Source organism: Hemicordylus capensis, chromosome 4 (genome assembly GCF_027244095.1).
Source record: "Hemicordylus capensis ecotype Gifberg chromosome 4, rHemCap1.1.pri, whole genome shotgun sequence".
NCBI lineage: Eukaryota > Metazoa > Chordata > Lepidosauria > Squamata > Cordylidae > Hemicordylus > Hemicordylus capensis.
The window spans coordinates 168,707,842-168,728,588 of NC_069660.1; the positions used below are offsets into that span (position 1 = coordinate 168,707,842).

A 20,747-nucleotide genomic window follows, 5' to 3' on the forward strand; every position below is an offset into this window, starting at 1 on the left:
GAGGAGGTGTGAGCGGGAAGTCCACATTTGTTTAATGTGTTGTGAATGATTATTGTTAAAACTAATAAAAATTTAATTAAAAACAAAACAAAACCGGCCTGTAATTTCCTGGATCACCCATGGATCCCTTTTTGAAAATTGGTGTTACATTTGCTACTTTCCAGTCCTCCGGTACAGCGCCTGATTGCAGGGATAAGTTATATATTTTAGCAAGATGAATGGATGGATGCCATCTGGCCCTGGAGATTTGCTAGTTTTCAGTTTTTCCATACAATTTAGAACATAATCTCTTGGCACTTGGCCTCTGGTGGGGGCTCGGCTCCGTGGAAGCCAGGTGAGTATCGGAGGTGGTTCCCTGCCGTAGGGGCTGCTGGGCAGCATGTTGCGGCTCCGAACAGCATCTCTTAAGGGTGCCTCTCCCCGCCCCACCCCCAGAGGAGCGTTCAAGGGCTGCCACTGGTCTGGGGTTTTAAAAAAAATCAACTTTTTGCGTCGGAATATCCGTTGTGCCCCAAACCTGCAATAAAGCGATGATAAAGTCTGCTGTCTGAAAAGCCTCTAGGTGATAAATTAGAGAAATTTATCAGGGACACCTTAACTTGCAGTTTCCATGATTTTTAGAGCACAAGTAACAATTGAAAGCATCACTTAACTTGTATCTTAAACTGAATGGTTTTGGATGACTAAATTTGCAGGCTTTTTCAAAAGAGAAATTTGACCCGGGCACAGTGGGAAAGGGAAATTTAACAATAGCTTTTACCAGGGCTGTCCTTGAGGGTATTGAAAAGGAGGGTTAAGGTTACCTCTAAATTGATATGTTAATCATAACTTTTCTCCTGAAGGGAGTTGGGAATTGGTATGCTAATCAATTTCTGCATACCAGCAGCTGACTTTTTGTATGCCCCACCGCATCTCCTTCTTGGCTAATTGTTAGGAGATCTGCTCTGCACTGGAGAGCAGCCCCACAGGCTGTTTTGTGTGGGGAGGTGAATTGCAATGTATGTGGTGAGGTGAGCAGAAGGCAGGTTTAAGCCAGTAGGAAAGATTCCCACCCAAGGGGCACAGCACCAGCACTGAAAACCTGGAAGTTACAGGGCTTGAGTCTTCATCTGTGTATTTTGAAACATTGTTCTCTGGAGCACTTAAAATCCTAAATCAGCAGTTTGCACAGGAATGAAGAGGTAAGTTGAAAAAAAGAGCTCTAAAACCAAGGGAAAAAACCAAGGCTATGCACACTTAGGTAGGAGTAAGTCCCACTGAACCAAGGGGGACTTACTTCCAAGTAAACATATGCTGCAAGGGAGTTTTCTAGGAAAATAGCTAGTAACCAATCTGTGAGTTGCTGTTTTGGTGAGTTTCTCCTTGGTCTGGGTACTGCTGTATGTATCTTTAAAAAAGAATTCTAACCTCCCTATAAATGTTCCAGAGGCTCTCCTAAATTCTCAAGCAGCTACATTCAGACTAAGGAAGTCACTAGCCTGGACTGTTGACTGTCCAGATTGGACAGATGGTTTAGATTTTTATGATCAATAATTAGGGATGTGCAACCTGGTTTGAGGGTTCGAACTCAGACCAAACAGGGCATTGCACTGGCAATGCCGGTCCGAGTTCGAACTGATTGAGCCAGGTTTGATTCGAGCCGGTTCGAAGATTCTAGAGATCATTTTAGATGTTGTCCTCCATTTTGTGTGACTTGTGTTGCTTGATTTCATTGGCTGAGCTCTTGCTTCCCTGATTGGCCAGATGAGTCTGGCTCTCTGGTAGGCTCTGCACTGTGCCAGTTCTTGAGAACTAGCACTCTATTGGCCAGTTCTCCCCAGGAGGGAGGACAAAGGTGGGGGCTCCCAAAGGAGGGAGTTTCAAATCCTATTTAAAGCCAAGCCTCTGACCTACCAAAATCACTCTGGCTGCAATGTTCCTTGGTTTTGTTCTGGCCTGCTGCAGCTGCTGGTGTGGTGAGTCTGCTTGGCACACTACTGTGTTTTTGTTCCCAATCCTCCCTTCTCCCTGTTTTCCCCCACCCTTGCTTCTCTTCCCTGCTTTAAACCTTCCCCCCACTGGTGTGACTGTGTGTGTGTGTGTGTGTGTGTGTTTGTTCTGCTGCTTTTATTTTTTTCCCCTGAGTGAGTGTGTGTCTGTCTCTCTCTCCCTCCCCTGTCCTCTGGGCCAGGGGTCCCAGGCCCTTTGGCCTGAGGCCTCTCTCTGGCCCATTTCCCTAACCCAGTCCCCACTTCCCTCACCCTTTTTGCTTTTGGTGGCTACTGCTTTTAAATCTGTTGGCTGAGTTGAGATAGAGAGAGTTCTTCTCAGCTCAGCAGCCACTGCCCATTGTTTTTATTTTATTCTGGGTTTGTTTCCCCCCCTCCCCTTGTTTTCCCTGGAGCAGGTGCTTTTCTTTGTTAATTCTTTTCTTGCTGTGCATAGCAAACCGCATGCTCTAGAGTCCAGCACCTCTCTGTCCTCCCCTTTCCTTCCCTTTCCCACCGCTTCCCCATCCCCATCCCCACAGCCTTTTTATTTATTTAATCAGTGTTTTTACTTTTGTTTTTTGACTTGCTTCCAAGCAACTCCTAGAATCCCCAGCTGCAATGGCTTTTGCTTGGAGATTATGGTAATTGTAGTCAACAACATATGGGAATCCCTGTTAGAGGGAACACTGCTTCCAAGTATATGGTATCTTTTTGGAGGTGCAAGGAGTAGCATACTGTTCGTCTACTCTCTACCAAAGCCTGCCATACCTCCCAGGATTTTTACCACAAAAATCCAGTCATGAAAAAGCTAGAATGGTTAAAGTTAAAATATATAGTCTTACATATTGCTTGGGAAATCGGGAGGAGGAGAGAGGGAAGGCCCCCCCCCTGCTGGGCTCGCCCCCGCCCGCCCTCGCCGCCCCCCCGCTGGGCTCGCCCCCCCCCGCTCTCGCCGCCCCCCCCCCGCTGGGCTCGCCCTTGTGCTCCTTCCTGTCCCCTGCAAGTCACTTGACAAGAGCAGGAATGTCCCTGCCCTTTTCTGCAGCTGCCCTTCCCTGCAGCATGGCGTAGTGGTTAGGGTGCTGGACTAGTACTGGGGAGACCCAAGTTCAAATCCCCATTCAGCCATGAGACTTGCTGGGTGACTCTGGGCCAGTCACTTCACTCTCAGCCTTACCTACTTCAAAGGGTTGTTGTGAGGAGGAACTTGAGTGTGTAGTACACCGCTCTGGGCTCTACCGGTTCCTCCTTCCATCCGCTGCCTCAGAGGAGATGCTTCCCGACCCCCTCCCCCACCAACTGCCAAGGCAAGGGCAACAGCACCCTTGCCCTTTCCAGGTAGAAACTGCACAGGTGATGGGGCTGCTGCTCTCTCCTTCCTGGTGCCTGTGGGTGGGGGAGTGCATGCTTTTCTACTATATGGTAAGAAGAAGCCTGCAGCAGGGCAGCAACATCAAAGGAGAGAGCAGCTGCCATGGGGAGAACGGCTTCCATTAGCGGGGACCCACCAGTGCTCCCCTCCCAGAGGTAGCAGGGCCAGTGCACACAGCAAAGAGTGTTCCTTGCCCGTGAGTGACATTTTGGCACAAAAAGGCACAGTTGCTCAAGGCAGCAGCCATGCAGATGTTTGGCTTCAGGCACTGCTGTCTGCACACGCTCTGAAACACTGTAATCCATGTGAATTTCCCCTTCGAGGAAAGATGCTGGGTCCAACTTCTTGGAACATAGCCCCCCTTATTTGTGTTAGCTTGCCCAATGGGCACCTGTGCCTGAGAGGAGATGAGGTGTATGGACAGTGAAACCTCGGGTCCTTTGGTTGGGGGATAGGCATGACCGCAGGGTGTTGCAGGATGGCATGACAGGGTGAGCTTTGTGGAGAGATAAGGCTGCTTCTTCTCAAGGGAGGCGGTGCAGTCCTGGTGCAAGATCCCTAGGAAGAAAAAGAATCCCCACCCATAGATGGGTGGAGTGCAGAAGGATGGGTGGCAAGGGGCACCACTGATAGGTTGATGCGAGTGAGGAGGAACTTGCCTGCTCACTCACTTGCCCATCCACTCGTTCGCCCCCTCCCTGCCACTTGCATGCTTGCACACCCCTCCCCACCAACTTGCTCACTCTCTTGTCCCCTCTCAGCCCTCTCCCCAAGGCCCCAGCTCCAAACATGTGTCTCTCATTCTGGCAATGAAATGTTGGCAACCCCAATATGTATGTGCTTGCATGTGTAGAGTGCATGTGCCTGCTCTGGTGTCACATGAGTCCTGCACACAAGAGGGATGGCGGGGGGGGGGGGCTGGAGCCTGCCCCCGTGGTGGCGGGGGGTGGAACAGGAGTGATCGTGACCGCTGGATTGACAGACTGTCCACGCAAGGGTCACAGAGGTGGATGGTCAGCCCAGCAGCCGCTCCCGCTTTGCCCGCCACTGCCCTGGCGGGGGGGGGGGAGCAGTGTGCACATGGTGACTGGGATACTTGCAAAGTGTTTCGGCCTCATGGTGGCAATGGCAGTGGCGGCGGGGGACTTGCGGTGGCCGCAGGGGGATCAGTGGCGGGCAGAGCAGCTCCTACACCCACTTGCCTGGTAATGTGAGTGGTCTCTGTGCACGCGCAGAGGACCAAAAGGCGTTGCAGATTGACTTCCCTGTTATTTGGGAGGCTGCCAGGGAGTGGCAGTGGCAGATTGATGGGAAGGCAGAGTCACCACTTGGCTATGGTGGCAGTGGGGGGGGCAAGGGGGATTCTTACTGTCTACACACACTATACAGTGGGATGGGGGGGCCACGGAGGCCACAGCTGTGGGGAGGGTGAAGGGGTGGGGCAGGTTCCCCCTTCTGCCTTCCCAAACCATGCTGTTGTATGGTGGGATGGGGCGATGGGGGCTGCCACAGCAAGAGTGAAGGGGGTGGTGGCACATGTGGCAAGGAGGGCAGGTGCACACTCTGCATTGCCTGCTTGCCTACCCATCCACTGTGATCAGGGGGGCAACTGGACAGGGGTGGTAGGAGACACATCTCATCGCCCTTGCCACCAGCTTAGTGCCTGGGCTAGTTGTGGGGGCCGATTGCTCTCACTGGCAACTGCTCCAGGGGGCATCTGCTGTGTCCCTCCTGGATCTGGGGTGTGTGTTGGGGTTTGTGTGTGTTCATGTTGGCTATTCCTTTGCTGGCAGCTGCAGCTGCTCTCTTCTCTCTCCTGCCTTGTTGTGAGCAGGGAGTTTTGGGCATGGGGACTGAGTTCAGTGCCTTTGACAGTGCTTCAGTTGCCAGGAAAGGGTTAACTGAGGCTACCAATCAGGGAGCAGCAAAGCAGGACTGCAGCTTGGAGCCCTCTGAGTGGTCTCCTTGGGTCACGTGCTTGCCCCGTCCACTCAGGGAATTGCTGTTGCAAGGGAGGAGGACCAACAATGCTACTTGTGGCTGACGAACCTTAAAATGTTAATTGTCTGTCGCTCACACTCCCTGCCGGGTCTGCAGCATGTACCCGTCTGTTTGCTATGAGGTAAAAATAGGGTTCTATCTGCTTTATCTATCTATTTTCTGCTCGTCTGAATAGCTTCAATGTCTTTAGCCCCTGTTTCCCAGGCTTCCTCTAGTTGGCTATGTGCCCAGACCCAACAAGCCAGGCTTACTACAGCCATGGTGGTGTTTCCCCCCACAAGCTCAGCTACCTGCATCAGAGACGGTGCTATGGGCAGGTGGATGAACCTTGTCCTACTGTGTTTGTTTTTGGCAGAGAGAGGGAGTGGAGCGGTAGCAGGCACTCGTGAGAGTGAGCCGAGCAGAGAGGCAGGCTGCTTGGCCAGTGTGCACCAATGCCCAGTGCAGTGGGCAGGGCCTGTCAGTCTCTGCATGCATGCAGAGAGGGAGTGAGTGGAGCAGCAGGTGTACATGTGCAAGCCGAGGGTGAAGCTGCTGAGCAGAAAGGCAGGCTGCTTGCCATTCAGCCAGTGTGTGGCCGCCTCCCAGCCTGGCAGGGTGGGGCTCAGGGCGATTGCCCTAGTTGCCCTGCTCTAAGGACAGGCTTGGATGCAGTGACCCAGGGGCAGATCTCTGATCCATCTACTATGGCACTGTAAAGTAGTTTGCCCATCTTGCAGAGGGGTATCTGTGAGAATAAACTTTATACTTCAGCAAAACCTCAAATAACCAGAAAATTTGCTTTTTCTTGGTTTGTTCCCCACCCCATTTTTATCTTGGAAAGCCAGAGATAAACAGCTTTATTAATAGCTAAGAGACTTATTCTTCAGTTGTGGAAAGCCACTGCAGCACCAGGTATAGAAGACTGGATGAACGAGAAGACAGCGCTGGCTGTTGGAGAAAACAAGGCATTTCAGGAAATGGACAAACTAAGCAAGTTTAACATTTGGAAAGCTTTTGTTGAACTCTTCTCTAGTTATCTATGGGACATGATACCTGTGACTTGTGATTGGTCTAGTCCCTATGAAATTGACAGTAGTGTTATTTTGTTTAGTTTTTCCACACACCCCCTTTTCCTTTCCTTCATCTGTATGAAGGGTCAGGGTGTATTTATAGGATTTGTTGTTGTCATTTTGATTGTGTAATCTCATATAAACTTTAAATAAATGTTAATTAAAAAACCTAGGCAGTTAATTAAAAAACTACCATCAGGTGGAGTTGCTCATATTTGGTGCATGAACTCATGCATTACAAGTATTAAAAAATGTCCTTATTGCTGTTGGAAGGGATGATGTTGCCTATTTTGAGGCAGACCAGGTGGCAGGAAATCTAGGCCAGGGCTATATAAGTAGGAACTGACAAAAATGGTCCCTATGATGGAAAAAGCCAATATTTACATTCACTCTATTGTGCTTTTGTTCTATGATTTCCTCACTGATGAGCCTGTTGTGATGATGGGGAATATGCAGGCCTGAGATCAGCATAACCAAAACTGACAAAATTAATAACAGAGAACCTGGGACTTAGGAAAAAGAGAAGATATTAGCAAGTTAATTATCTCTCTCCAAATTAGTCCAGAGGGAGCACATCCAAGTTCCTCATAATGTGCCTGAAAGGAAGCAAACTGGCAGAGGGAAGCTATTTGTATAAAAACAATGCTTGCTCTGCTCTAGCAAAGAGTTCAACATGTCCAGATACTAAAAGCAATATGTGCTCTATATTAGCAGGTGAGGAAGGGGAGGAAGAGAGAGAAGCTTTTCCTGCTGTGGCTGTTTCTCTAAGATGTTGCTCCAACGTGTCAGTGTCTGTACTAGGTTCCCACTACTGGTTTCAAATATTATGGAAGGCACCATAAGAGCACCATTCCTCCTAGAGGCATACAGTAATAGAATGATTGAGTTGGAGAGGGCTTGTAGGTCATCTAGTCCACACCTCCTGTAACAGCACAGAAAATCCAGATCCACCCTCAGCAAATTAGGAACATAGGAAGCTGCCATATACTGAGTCAGATCATTGGTCTATCTAGCTCAGTATTGTCTTCACAGACTGGCAGTGGCCTCTCCAAGGTTGTAGGCAGGAATCTCTCAGACCTATCTTGGAGAGGCCAGGGAGGGAACTTTGAAGCTTCTGCTCTTCCCAGAGCGCCTCCATCCCCTGAGGGGAATATCTTACAGTGCTCACACTTCTAGTCTCCCATTCATATGCAACCAGGGCAGACCCTGCTTAGCTAAGGGGACAAGTCATGTTTGCTACCACAAGACCAGCTCTCCTCTCCTCTTAAATTGAAGACCTCCAGCAAGAGAAAGCCACTCCCCTTTGTTGAACTGCTCTTACTATTAAGTAAAGGTAGAGTGTGCTGTCGAGTTGGTGTCAACTCCTGGTGACCACAGAGCCCTGTGGTTGTCTTTGGTAGAATACAGGAGGGGTTTACCATTGCCATCGTCCGCGTAGTATGAGATGATGCATTTCAGCATCTTTCTATATTTCTGCTGCCCGATATAGGTGTTTCCCATAGTCATTAGGTGGCTAATTACTATTAAGTAGCTTCTCCTAATGTTCAGCGGAAACCTACCCTCCTGTAACTTAAGTCCATTTGATCTAATCCTGCCCTCTAGGATAATCACAACTTCTTACATTCTAGCTGATGAGAATGGCACATTCTTCCCCTTAGGCTGCCGAGCTCTGCCGAGTGCAAAGCAAGGTGCAAAACAAGGGTAAATGACTCAGTGAGCTAGAAAAATGCCAAGGCCCTTGTTCAATTCCTCTACACTACCCCTGTCACTTCCTCTCAACTGTATGCCCTATTCTTCCTCCAGTGTGCATTTCCAGCTTAATGGTGATGGAAAACCAATGGAGGCTTCCTCCCCCCCCCCAAATCATTTTTAAAATAAAAAAAACCATGTATACATCTTTTGAACTTCCTGAAATTATAAACAACAACCCAAAATTTATAAGTAACAATCCAAGATTCAACTTCCCTCCCTTGCCAACTCTCCACCAATTCTCCCCCTCACATCAGATATTGCAGAGAATGAACAATGAATTAATCAAACTCATACTCAAGAAAAAACAAATCTTGGGTGGGGATGTTGACCAGATGCTGTATTAAAATTTATAAAAGGTTCCCAAGTTAGAGCAAAAAATTCGTTTGAATTGTTCCTTAGATAAACTGTAATCTTAGCCATAGAGGCATATTCCCATAACTTTAATAGTCATCCATCCAAGGTCAGGACTATGTGTAATCTCCCAATTAGCCGGATAAAGAATCCTGGCTGCAGTAATCATGTATAAAGAAGACTCTGTATATTTAGTAGGTATATTTTAGATTGTGAGCCCTTTGGGGACAGGGATCCATCTTATTTATTTATTATTTCTCTGTGTAAACCGCCCTGAGCCATTTTTGGAAGGGCGGTATAGAAATCGAATAAACAAAACAAACAAACAACAATATAAGGTTTAGTCATATTTAACAGAAAGAGGTCAGGTAAGTAAGGAAAGTTTATCTTTAAAATTTCTTGCATCTTAGAGTGGATTTTCTTCCAATATTGTTGTGCTTTACTGCAAGTCCATCACATATGATAGAATGTCCCCACATGGGTCTTACATTTCCAACAAATTCCAGAATATTTACTGTCTATCTTTGCAACCTTTGTGGGACTAATGTACCAACGGAGATAAATTTTGTACCAGTTTTCCCTTAAGGTACTATTTGCTGTAAACTTAATATTGATTTTCCATTGATATTCCCAGAGGATAGGCTTCCTGTTGCTCCCCCATGCCAGCTGCACCCTCCTTCCTTTCTTTGGTTAAGTAACAGCTGCTATCCCTGGAGAGCAGCACACAAGGAGCAAAAATGTTTGGTGCCACTTTCAATTATTATATTAAGTTTTTTGTGATCCATATCTGTGTGTTTGAAGTTGGTAGCTTTGAAATGGTTCCCTCGGCTAATTGGATAAACAGGGTTCTTTTGCTTTTTAAATTGAAGGAGAAGATAGTTACATTTCTAACCCAAAGCATCCTGTAGGGTATCCTCTATTTCTTTGTCCTTCCAGAGCTCAGGAGCATCCACTGCTCATCCACTGGGGGACATGGTACTGTGACTGCGATAAATGCTGAGGGGCATGCGCTGCCAATGTACTGCATCAGACTACTAGCCAATTGCAACATGCTGAAGGCCTCATTGGCAGGACTGTACTGATCTGTCTTTGGAGAATGCCTGTGTATTGGTTGTTACATCACCGATGGGGATGTGTTACCTTTCTGATCCAACTAAATTACATGGGGATGTAAGTGTTACCTTTCTGGGCCAGCTAAATTCTGCTCCAGAATCTGCATCAGTATGTTGTTGTTGTTGTTTTTTTAAAGTAGCTGACATGTTGAAGAAAATTACTTAAGTAGTCCCATTGAAATGAAGATTAGGAAATTCCTAATGCCCTTTTAATTTCAATGGGACTTCTTTGAGAAACTTTCTTCATGTCCTCAGCCAAGATTTATCCCTACCATGAGCTCCTACAAGTTTTCTGACCAGGGGTTGTGGTGGAAAGTAGGGATGTGCATGAAAATCTTCTGCACCGATGGGGGTAGCACTTTAAGGGTGTGGGAGGGTGTACTCACCCCTCCCGCCGCATTTCCCCCACTGGCGCACTGTTGATTTTAAGCCCCTCGGGGCGGCAGCGTTCCTCCTTGCCACCCCGTTTCCCCTGTTGTCCGGAAGTGGCCGGAAGTCACGAGTGCGTGTGCGCCCGTCGTGTGTGCACGTGCACACGGCAGAAAGGCGCGCGGTCACACGCACAATGGGTGCACACACGCTCGCGACTTCCGGCCACTTCTGGCTGACGGGGGAAACAGGGCAGCAGGGAGGAACGCTGCCTCCCCGAGGGGCTTAAAATCAACAGCGTGCAGGCGGGGGAAATGCGGCGGGAGGGGTGAGTAAGGGCCCTCCTCCGCCCTTAAAGTGCTACCCCCGTCAGCATTTCGGCGCCAAAACTGCCCCTAGCACCGAAACATTTCAGAGGCCTTCATAATGGCCTCCAAAATGTTTCGGGCACAAGCCCCAACCTCTTCCCCAACCTCTGTTAAAATCAGAGTAGGAAAGCTAGGTTATCCTGTTTTGAGCAACCTGGGCTGGAAGGATTTTTGTGAGTTCATGTGATTTTGTGGATGTGAGTAGCCCAGCTTCTACCCTCATTTTGATAGTTAATTAGGGATGTACACGAACCTGTTGAGAGGCCCTTTTATGGGCCTCTGAACAGCTTTGAACCCTGGCCGGCTTGAAGGTTCAATGGTGTGTGTGTGTGTGTGTGGGGTGTCCGCCTTTAGGGTGGGGGAGGATGCACTTACCCCCCCCCACACACACTTTCCCTGCTGGTGGACGATTTCCAAAAAGCCCATCGGGGCGGCAGCATACCTGATGCCCCATTTACCAGATATACCCAGAAGTACTTGACGCACCTGCGCATGTCACATGTGCACACACATCACACTCATGCACACACCTGACGTGCACAGGCACCTCTAATACTTCCTGGTATATCTGGTAAATGGGGTGGCAGGGAGGTACGCTGCCTCCCTGATGGGCTTTTTGGAAATTGTGTGCCGGTGGGGAAAACACAGTGGGGGGGGGGAGTGCATCCTCCCCTGCCCTTAAAGGCACCCCCCCACCCCGGCCGTTGATCTGGCCCCTGTTGGTTCCATGCACATCCCTAGCCTTAAAGCTTTTAACTACTATTTCTGCTTAAGAATATTCTGCCACAGGTTGATTTTGGGTGCTGGGAGAAAAACATTCTTATTGCTGTCTTTCAGCTGTGAAATGGAACCAAGTTCCTCTAAATATTATAAATGCAATATTGTGCGGACATATCTGTGCCTTGTATATTTTTCATTTGCTTTGTGGTCTGTGGCTTGTCTCACTGGTTTTGTCATCTGAAGCCTCCTACTTGCATGCACTTTTAATTCTCTTTGGCTTGTTTTGGTCTCACCATTGCCCACCGGGTCATGCTTTCCCTCATTAATGCCTTCCCTCATTCATGCACAGATATGCCCCTATTTTCATACATGAACTGTCAGAGGAGATGGGGAAATTCTACAGTAGTTCTCCCCAAATGGAATTGGAAATTGTACAGTTCATTGTGCCACTTTAGAACTCTGCCACCACCACATTCTGCTATATTTGTAGATCAGGCAGAGAGATGGTTGGTTTTAGCAAAGTTATTTTAATGTGAATGCTGTAGAAGAGTTGACTGTCTTTTGAATACCTAGAAACTGATTTTTCTAGAATTAAGAATGCTGATTACATCTACCTGTACCTGCAAGATGGGGATTGAGGACTTTTATTCTGCCACTCTGTGTGTATGTGATTGGAGAAAGGCCATTTGGCAGTTAGAATGTAGCCAGTGAAAAGTTGAGTTTTTGTAGCTGCCCAACACAAGGAGCCTTGCAGGATTTCAGGTTATGCTCTTTGTGTTGTGAAAAAATGATGCTAATTTAAATGCTAGTATTGTCTGTAGATGGCAACATCTCCCTCAGTTTTTATGTTTGTAAATAAACAGATATTGATTGATTGATTGATTAACTTATATCCCACTCTTACTCTGAGGAGCTTGGAGCAATGTATATGGTTATTTTTATCATCACAACAACCCTGTGAGGTAGATTAGGCTGAGAGATACATGACTGGCCGAGAGTCACCCAGAGAGTTTCATGGTTGAATGGGGATTTGAACTCTGGTCTTCCTGGCCCTATTCCAACACTCTAACTGCTATGCTATGCTGGCTCAGGACTTGCTCTTCACAGGGAACCCAGCCCTTGAGTGGTTGCCTCTAAAGTGTCCTATTACATGGAAAAGTGGAGAGCTGGGAAACCTTTGCTTTCAGATGCACTTCCTTACCGTGACGACAGCTCTCCCTGTTCATGAAAGGATCTAGCAAGCCATCTAACTCAGCCTCTGGGAGACCCACACACAGTATCAAGCAGTAATCAAGTCACGATTCTGGGGACAGGTAAGACTGGCAAAGCAGACAGTGCCTTTGGGGGTTCAACTTCTTGCTCACATTTTTACAAGAGCAAGAAAAGACATTCTATGCTCGTAAAAACTCTGGGCATAGGAGCAGCCTTTGCAACAGGCAATAAAACTTTGAGGAGACAGAAGGTAGAGTGCTTTTTAATAAAGTAAATGTTTTCTAGGCAGCCCAGCTGTTCAGAGAGGCCATGGCAGCACTTCTAACTTTGTACCATTATGATAGGAAGCAGGGTGTGGCAAGGAGAGAAAAGTCAGGGTGAGTACATGGAGCAAACTTCATTCCTGGTGTAGGAGTTGTCTTCCAGCCCCGTCCTTGGGGAGGTGCTGTACATCACAAGGAGGGTTTTCAGGAGGGTTCAGGCTTGCCTCCTCTGTTAATAATGGAGAGCAGAACTGACCAGGCTTAGGACTCTACTCTGAATTATCTGCACCAAAATACAATTTGGTTTGCTAATGGTTTCTGCCATATTGGTGCTGGGAACTTTTCAGAACTCATTACCACATGCCAGGTGTGAGGTATAGATATATAGATATTGCAAGCAATTTGTCAGAAGGGATCTTCTTTGACAATTTCACTGAAGCATGCTAGAGGGCAGACCCTGCATACTAATACTATTTCCCCTCTCATTTAGGTGCCCTACTGCAACCTCCAGCTGTTTTTGGCCTACAACTCCCATCATCCCTGGCTACTGCCCACTGTGACTGGGGATGATGGGAGTTGCAGGCCAAAACCAGCCCGAGGGCCCAGTTGGACACCCTTGCCTCTGATATTATTTCAGCTCCTCCTCTTAGCTTCAGGATCCCCAGTGGGGGAGGGGGTGAGGAAAAGGGGATAGAGGTTTGTGGGATACAGTTCTGCTTCTGTGCTGCTTTGAATGGTCTATGATTTTGAAGTAAACTATTATATGGTCCCCAACTCCATTGCTACAAAATTTGGTGCTCTGCTGTAAATCTATATGATAAGTTACTAGTGTTGGGAGAACTGGAACAAGAATCAGCTCGATTAGCAAGGAATCCAGATCCCAGCTACTGAGCTTAGGATAAGATGAAAGACTAGATCACCCGTAGACAGTTCTCTTCTTCCCTCTAGTGACAGGAAATCTACGATCAGCAGCTGTCATCAGCCTTGCTCAAGAGCTGTGCAGATTGGAAATCCCGGCAGTGAGCATTCTCTTCGAGATGCTGCTAGTCCCATCACTAGTCCAATCAAGCCCAGGAATTCTTACCATGCAGCAGGAGTAATATTGCCTCCAGTTACAGGAGACATTCCTCCTATGTGATGATATTGGATGCTGTTCAGGAGCAGACTGCTTTCTCATGAGAGTGGAAGGCCATGGAGACCCATTTGCCACTCATGAGAAGAACCATCCTAGGGTATACAGGGATGGGGCAGAATTATTAATAATGTGTGATTATGCCTCTTCTCCCAAGGACCGCTCTCTCATGAGAGTGAAAGGCCAAAAACACATGTAGGCCAGATAGCAGCTGCCACCTAGCCTGGTTCCTCAGTACAAGCAAGTGGAAGGGATGGGTACCCTAGCAACACCTTTCCCTCTCTTTGCAACTGCGGTGAAGAAGCAATCCAAGCAGTCCCTCTGCCAGTCCGGTTGTCCATTGGCACATATCTATGTTTGATTTTGCCTGGCACAGCTACCCTACATTCCTAGGATCGCTGATAATTTGTGCTCCCCTCCCCTGCAATTCCCTGAAGTGGCAGAACAGCATATTCCATATACTACCCCAAACCCAGGAAATTTGAATGAGAGTAAAGATCTGTCCCTGGTCCCAGTGTTTCTCTAGTCAGCCCAGTCATATGGAGTGGCCACTACCCTTGGGAGTATGAAAGGGTTGCCTGGAAAGGAGGGGGTAATGATGTACAAGTCCTGTTATTTACCAGAGAGAACAGGGTCTCCATACAAGTGGGGCCCCCTTGATTTGGATGGCCAACATCATGAGAGCGCAGTCCAATGGAGGACCAAAGCAAAATGACCCTCTGGTCCTCCCCAGTGGACTGGCCTAATTCCCAGCTAGCAAGCTGACAAAGGGGCAGGAGTGTGCCTGGGTGTTCCTGGACTGCTTTGCTGGGGTCTGCCATATCAAGAGCATCCTTGGTCATGGTGGACCAGACTCCAGGATCCTTTGCCCTCCCTCATATAAATATTCTCTCCTCGGAAGGCATCAGATCATGATCCTTTCCCAGAGTAACAGAAAAATTGTGCTCCCCTGCACCCCATCTGTTGCCAGCAATTGTGCTAATGCATGACTATTTTGGTGTGGTGCTCTTACGATGGTGCCAGTACAATAGCTTTCAGGAGAAGGGCTTGAATGCCTTTTAAAGGGATTTTAAATGCCCTTTCCCTGCCACGGGTGGTCCATTCTGAAAAGGCACAACCACTCTTGAATATTGTGGCCAATGAGTTGCTGCCCTGTGGATGTTGTGATGCTTTGCCCACAGTCTGGCAATGCGAGCACTACAGAGCTTGCTGGGATGCAGCACTGGCGGACCACAAAGAGGGAGGGGCTCCCCTGCCCTGAAACTGGAGGTTTCCAGGCCATGGTTGGACAAATGTCTGTGATACAATATAATTCACAGTTACAAAAAATAAGTTCAGGTTTGTCTTCACTACATATGAATGGGTCAAAAGCCTGCCAAGCAGGACAAACAACCCTCTTCCAGTTGCTCCTCAGTGGCAGAGTGCCTCTGAACATGGAGGCTTCAATGACTGACTAATAGCCTAAGCACCTATACCTAAATACCAAGAACCTGTAACCTGCTTTTAAAGCCAACTAGGCTAGTGGCCATCACCATACTTTATGGCTACAAATTATATAAATGTGTTGTATGAATAAGAATTTTCTTCTGCCTGTCCTGAACCAATTGCTGCTAATCAATTTTTCTGGATGAGACAGAGTTCTCTCTTACAATGAGGGAGGAGAAAAGCTTCAAAATGAGGGGGGGGGACACTAAATAGGGGGGAAATGACTTCCTGAACACCATATATAATATTATAAACATCTGTTATGTCTTCTATCAGTCATATTTTTTCTATACTAAAAAAACATACTCCAAATGCTTTCTCCTTTCCTCATAGGGAAGTTATCTGTTTCAGACTCCTAATCATTTTAGTTGCCTCTTTCTGTACCTCTTCAAGCTCTGCAGCACCCGTTTGGAGATGGGATGACCAAAACTGTACACGGCATTCTAAATGTGGCCCTGTCATATGTCTGGATGCATATTGTGGTTTTCCCAGTGACGCCCAGGGGCGTAACGATAGGGGGGGCGGGGGGCACGTGCCCTGGGCACCACTTGGTAGGGGGCGCCAAAAAGTGCCATGCAAAATCACAAGCCCCAGCGCAGGCGCTGCTCACCACTGAGGCTGGCCGGCATTGGGTGCCTGAGCTGCGGCGCCGCCAGCAGACCTCGCACCGTTCACCCCCCACTCGCGCAGGCGCAGCAGCTCAACAGCGCAAGATCTCCAAGTGGTGGGCGGGCGCTCCCATTGGCCGGCAAAGCGCGACCCCGAGCTGTTGAATTCAGTGCATACCTCCCTGCACAACCACGTGGCCAGGGAGACTAAGCAGCTTGGAGTTCTGTTCTGTGTGAGTTTGTTTGTCCCCCCCGCACCCGTCTTCCCCCAAGCTGCTTCCCGGGCCAGGCACGTTCTTTAGAGATGTGCTCCTTCCTTCCTTAGCCCTCTGTGTGTGTTCGTTCTCCTGCTTCCCCGGGCGCCTTCCTTGGAGAGCTGCTGCTCGGCTCCTTCCGTAGCCATGTGTATGTTTGTTGGTTCCCCGCCCCTTCCTCCACGCTGCTTCCCCCGTCGCCTTCCTTCTTTATTACATTTTGAATTAACTGTTGGATGAGGGCTGCGCTCCTTCCTAAGCCGTGTGTGTGTTGGTCCCCCCCCCCACCCCTTCCTCCACGCTGCTTCCCGTCGCCTTCCTCCTTTATTTCATTTTAAATTAGCTGAAGGATGAGGGCTGCGCTCCTTCCTAAGCCCTGTGTGTGTGTGTGTGTGTGTTTGTGTGTCCCCCACTTCCCCCACGTCGCTTTCCCCAGGCGCTTTCCTTAGGGTTGCGCTCCTTCCTTAGCCCTGTATGTGTTTTTGTTCGGCCCCCCCCCCCGCCCTGCCACTTCCCCCACATTGCTTCAAGTCTGATGTTTGAAAAAAATTGCTTAGTTGGTTTTAAGTGCTTATAGAGAATTCTAGGAGACTGGTATCAGTGTTCAAAGGCAGCAGGCAGCATGAGTGCAACACACATGCACAGTTCTTGGACCTTCCCAGCTTTTGGTGAGCTAAAGTCTCTTTCTCCCTTTTTAAAAGGATTGTATACTTCAGTAGTCCCTCTGATATGCAGCAACCGGAAGGGCATCCACAGTTCCTAACTTGTAAAACAAGGACTGTAGGGGTTCAAATGAGCTTAGAAGCTTATTTCTTTGCCCTTCATTTGGGAAGCCCTTCAACTAGAGCAGGGGTTCCCAACCTGTGGCACTCCAGATGTTGCTGAACTACAACTCCCATCATCCCCAGCTACAGTTTTTGTAGCTGGGATGATGGGAGTTGTCATTCAGCAACGTCTGGAGTGCCACAGGTTGGGAACCCCTGAACTTTGTTAAAGTTATCTGAAAGATGGGTGTCAGATTGGATGGGGGTGTGTGTGCAATTTCAGTACTTGCCCTAGGTGCCATTTTCCCTAGTTACGCCTCTGGTGATGCCCTAACATGGGTTTCTTTTTCTTTTTCAAAGCTACTATACCTTCAGTTTTACATTATCATTTATTTCTCCAGCTATCCACTACAGCCCCAGGACCTTGTTCCTGGTTAGTCATCATCTGTTTAGGAAGTAATGTATATGTAAAGTTTGTACGTTTTGCCTCAAAATGCATTCCTTTACACTGATTTATGTTGAACGTGATTTGTCCTCCTCCCCTTTCTTCCTTGTTTTTGCCCATTCACCCAGTTCGGAAAGATCCTTCTAGATGTATATGCAGTCTGCCTGGGATTTTTTCACCATCCAGCGCTCTCTCTCTCTCTCATTCAATCCTGCAAAAGTAATGGGAACCCGCAGCCTAATGGAATATGGAGGACTAAATGTGGGTGAACAAACAAACTTTCACCAGCTGAGATGGGACTACTGATGATTGGTGGATGTGCTGATTCTGGGGTAAGGATACAGTCTGTTTTAGATTGTGTTGCACTCCGCCTGAAGACTCAGGTTTACTGCTTCGGGACACTCCTTCATCTGGCACTGTTTCTAGATGCAGAGATAGTGGCAATGACTAGAAGTGCATTTTCGCAGCTTTGGCTTAAATGGCAGCTACACACTTTCTTGGAGAAGGCAGATCTGACCACAGTCATTCCTGCTTTAGATTATGAAGATCTAAACATTTACTGTTTTAGATGTCCACGCCATCCACAATAATGTATATGCTGTGTACATTAGCAGTGGTAATATTAGAATACTACTACTAATAAACAACAAGAAATAAGGACTCTGAGCCAGAGTGGTACAGTTGTTAGTGTGCTGGACTAGATTGGGAAAATCCAAGTTCAAATCCCCATTGGGATTTGAAACTCATTGGGTGTGTCTGTGACAGTCACTTATCTCTCTGCATAACCTTCCTCATAAGGCTGTTGGGAGGATAAATGTAACCATGTGCACCACACTGGGCTTCTTGGAGGAAGCACAAGCTATACATGCAAAAGTAAATAAATCTATATAAACCACAGGTAAAGCGGATACTACCTACAAAAATGGAGCACAAATGCATTTTGAAGTTACAAGAGCAGCTCTGCCTGCCTATTTAAAAAATGCATACATAAATAATAGAAAAACCACAGGGGTTTTCAATGATTTGCTGCTGCTATGAACCATTTCTTGGTTCTCTTGGACACCACGGAAAGCAAAGATGCATGGGCACACCCTCTCCCTACTCCATGCCTGCTGAACAGCTGGGTGCCACTCTCTGCCCTCCTTGGGTGCCCACCATGTAGCCTGAGTGATCCATCCTTGCAAGCAACATTTTTTAAAAATAGAGATCACTTCCTTAATCCTTGCCCAATGAACCATAACCACCAGTGGACATATTAATGTTACAGATACTGGCCACAATCCAGAGAAAAACCTGGCTAGCTCTCTACATAGCAAATGGATTTTAAACATTATTTTCCTTCCAACATCCATTCCTTCTCTAAATACACCACACCCATATGGAAAGCCATTTCTGCAATTATTTGAAAAGTACTTTCACATGGACTCAAATCCATGTGTATGCATTAAAATAACTTTTTGGTTTCTTATGCCAGTTTCTAATCTAATTAGTTCAGTCTTGCAACTTGCTGTTCCTTCCAATGTTTTATAGCATGTCTTGGCCATAATGCTTTGCATACAGATCAGATCAGAGAGCAAGGGAGGGAAAGCAGAGGTTGCATTCCTCCCCCGCAAACAAACACAAAGTAGCCAACAAAATATCAGACTTAATGGCAGGCAGGCAGACAGAAAGACAGACAGCCTACCTGCTCTCAAACCAAAATGGTGATTGGATTCTTCCAAGTAGTGTTTTATAGCTTCTTCCCTCATTCACACAAGGAAATCTTAAGTAGATTTAACTAAAGGTTTATCCAGCAACAACTCCCTTTTCTCTTTCCCTTTTCCTCTTGACACCTCCCCCACATGCTCTGCAAGATCCCCCTTTGGAAAAATGTCCAAAGAAACAAACTGCACAGGATTACTGAACAGAATACAAGTAGCTAAAGGAAAAATACTTCCCCATCCTCTGGACACTCTGGCTGCCTGAGGAGTCAATCAACATGATGCCTTCTGATTGGTCCTTTCTTATTGGTTTCATGATGCCTTTTGATTGGTGCTTGAGGCATGTTAAGCTCCACCCACCTTGTGATTGAATCCTGCTTCATTAATATCCAAGCCTTGCAATTGAATCCTGCCTCATTAATATTCAAATTTGAACAACTCTGTGTGTTTCTATTGGTTTTTAGGAAATTCTGATACTGTCACCCACCCTACGTAAACATAGTACCTGTTTGCCAGGCTGCAAGCAGGGAAGAGGAACAGGCAGGGAGTCAAACAGAGAAATGGCTAAAGAAGACAGACAGGAGGTAAAATAGCTGACAAATATTTTCAGGTAAGGGCCACCCACTCTGCCCTCAGGTAAGAGCCACCACTGCTAGATTTTGCCTGTCTCAGCTTAAGAGGACCTGCCCTCTTAGCCGATGACTAATTTTACTCAGGAGTTTTTGGTGAGAAAAGCTTTTTGCTTCTGTAACTGTTGTCAGCTTCATTTGTTTTTGTTGTTCATTTGCCAGTACCTTTGGAGAAATTTCTACAGGCACTTATTCCTAGGCAGATGTAATAAGTATAGCCAATGTGGAAGTGCTCTCAGAGCATTCAACCCAAACATTCCTTTCCAGAATTAAAGTTTGAAAACCTCATTTTTTTGCTGCTAAAGTTGGCTGTGCACAGTACTAGTTGTGGAGGCAGGCAACCAAGTTCTTTGTCAATCTGAGATTCAGCAAAACCAGGTACTGTAGTTATAGCAGCAATAGCACAGCAAATTAGAAGCTCAGAAGGGTGGCTGGAAGACAGCTGTGGAGGTAAGGAGTTCTTATCTGGTTTCTACGCTCCGCTCTCCTCTGGGTGGGGAAGGGTCTGGCCAAGGCTTTTTCTTTGCTCTTGTCCTCCTTGATGTAGCCTGTTTGCTATCAGGGGCTGAACTCACTCTAATTGTGTAGAATATACTCTGCACCTGGCCAAACTGCCTGATTGGTGTGGGTGTGAGACACACCCATTGGGCTTCTGAGATCTTGGCCTTTATTAGAGTGGGCTGCAGCCAGAGGTGCAGCTGCTGGTGCAGGCCACCTACAGGTGGCCAGCCTTTGGAGGTGGGACTGAGGGCTGGGGCCAACATACTAACTTGAACAGCTAGAGAAGATTCTTGCTCACTTCACTGTTGGTGAGATTGGATCAAAGTAGTTATGTGTTTGGGTTCATCTAGAGATTGGGAGAAAGGGGGCACCTTGGTTGAATGTGGGCAGCTATTCTGGTGGTGGTGGGGAATAGAAGAAGTAACATTAGCAGGTCAGCAGGCCATCCCAGAGGAAGGGTAGTCAGAAATTTAATAGCTGTCTCCCCTTCCGGCTGTCCTGCCAACTCCATGACCTCGGGAAGCACTACCAACAACCCACATAACCTTACCTTGCTCCTCTGCAATGCCAGGTCGGTGCAAAATAAACCCGAGCTCATCCATGATTGATTATGGATGAAGGGGCTGACCTGGTGTATATCACCGAGACGTGGTTGGTGGCCCAGTCTGGTCCCAGCTTCTTCCTCCA

General features: G+C 47.5%; 2 long non-coding RNA genes across 3 annotated transcripts; both read left to right on the forward strand.

Moving 5' to 3' along the window:
- The first annotated feature begins 1,858 nt into the window (after positions 1-1,858).
- On the forward strand, positions 1,859-19,498 carry LOC128324350 (uncharacterized). Its single transcript, XR_008306800.1, has 4 exons — positions 1,859-1,955; positions 12,255-12,380; positions 17,359-17,562; positions 19,395-19,498. It is a non-coding gene; the product is annotated as an uncharacterized LOC128324350 (long non-coding RNA).
- On the forward strand, positions 5,342-6,593 carry LOC128324352 (uncharacterized). Of its 2 annotated transcripts, none has more exons than XR_008306802.1 (2): positions 5,342-5,464; positions 6,167-6,593. It is a non-coding gene; the product is annotated as an uncharacterized LOC128324352 (long non-coding RNA). The 2 variants fall into 2 exon arrangements; XR_008306803.1 differs by having other exon boundaries at positions 5,365-5,464; positions 6,171-6,593.
- Positions 19,499-20,747: the final 1,249 nt, after the last annotated feature.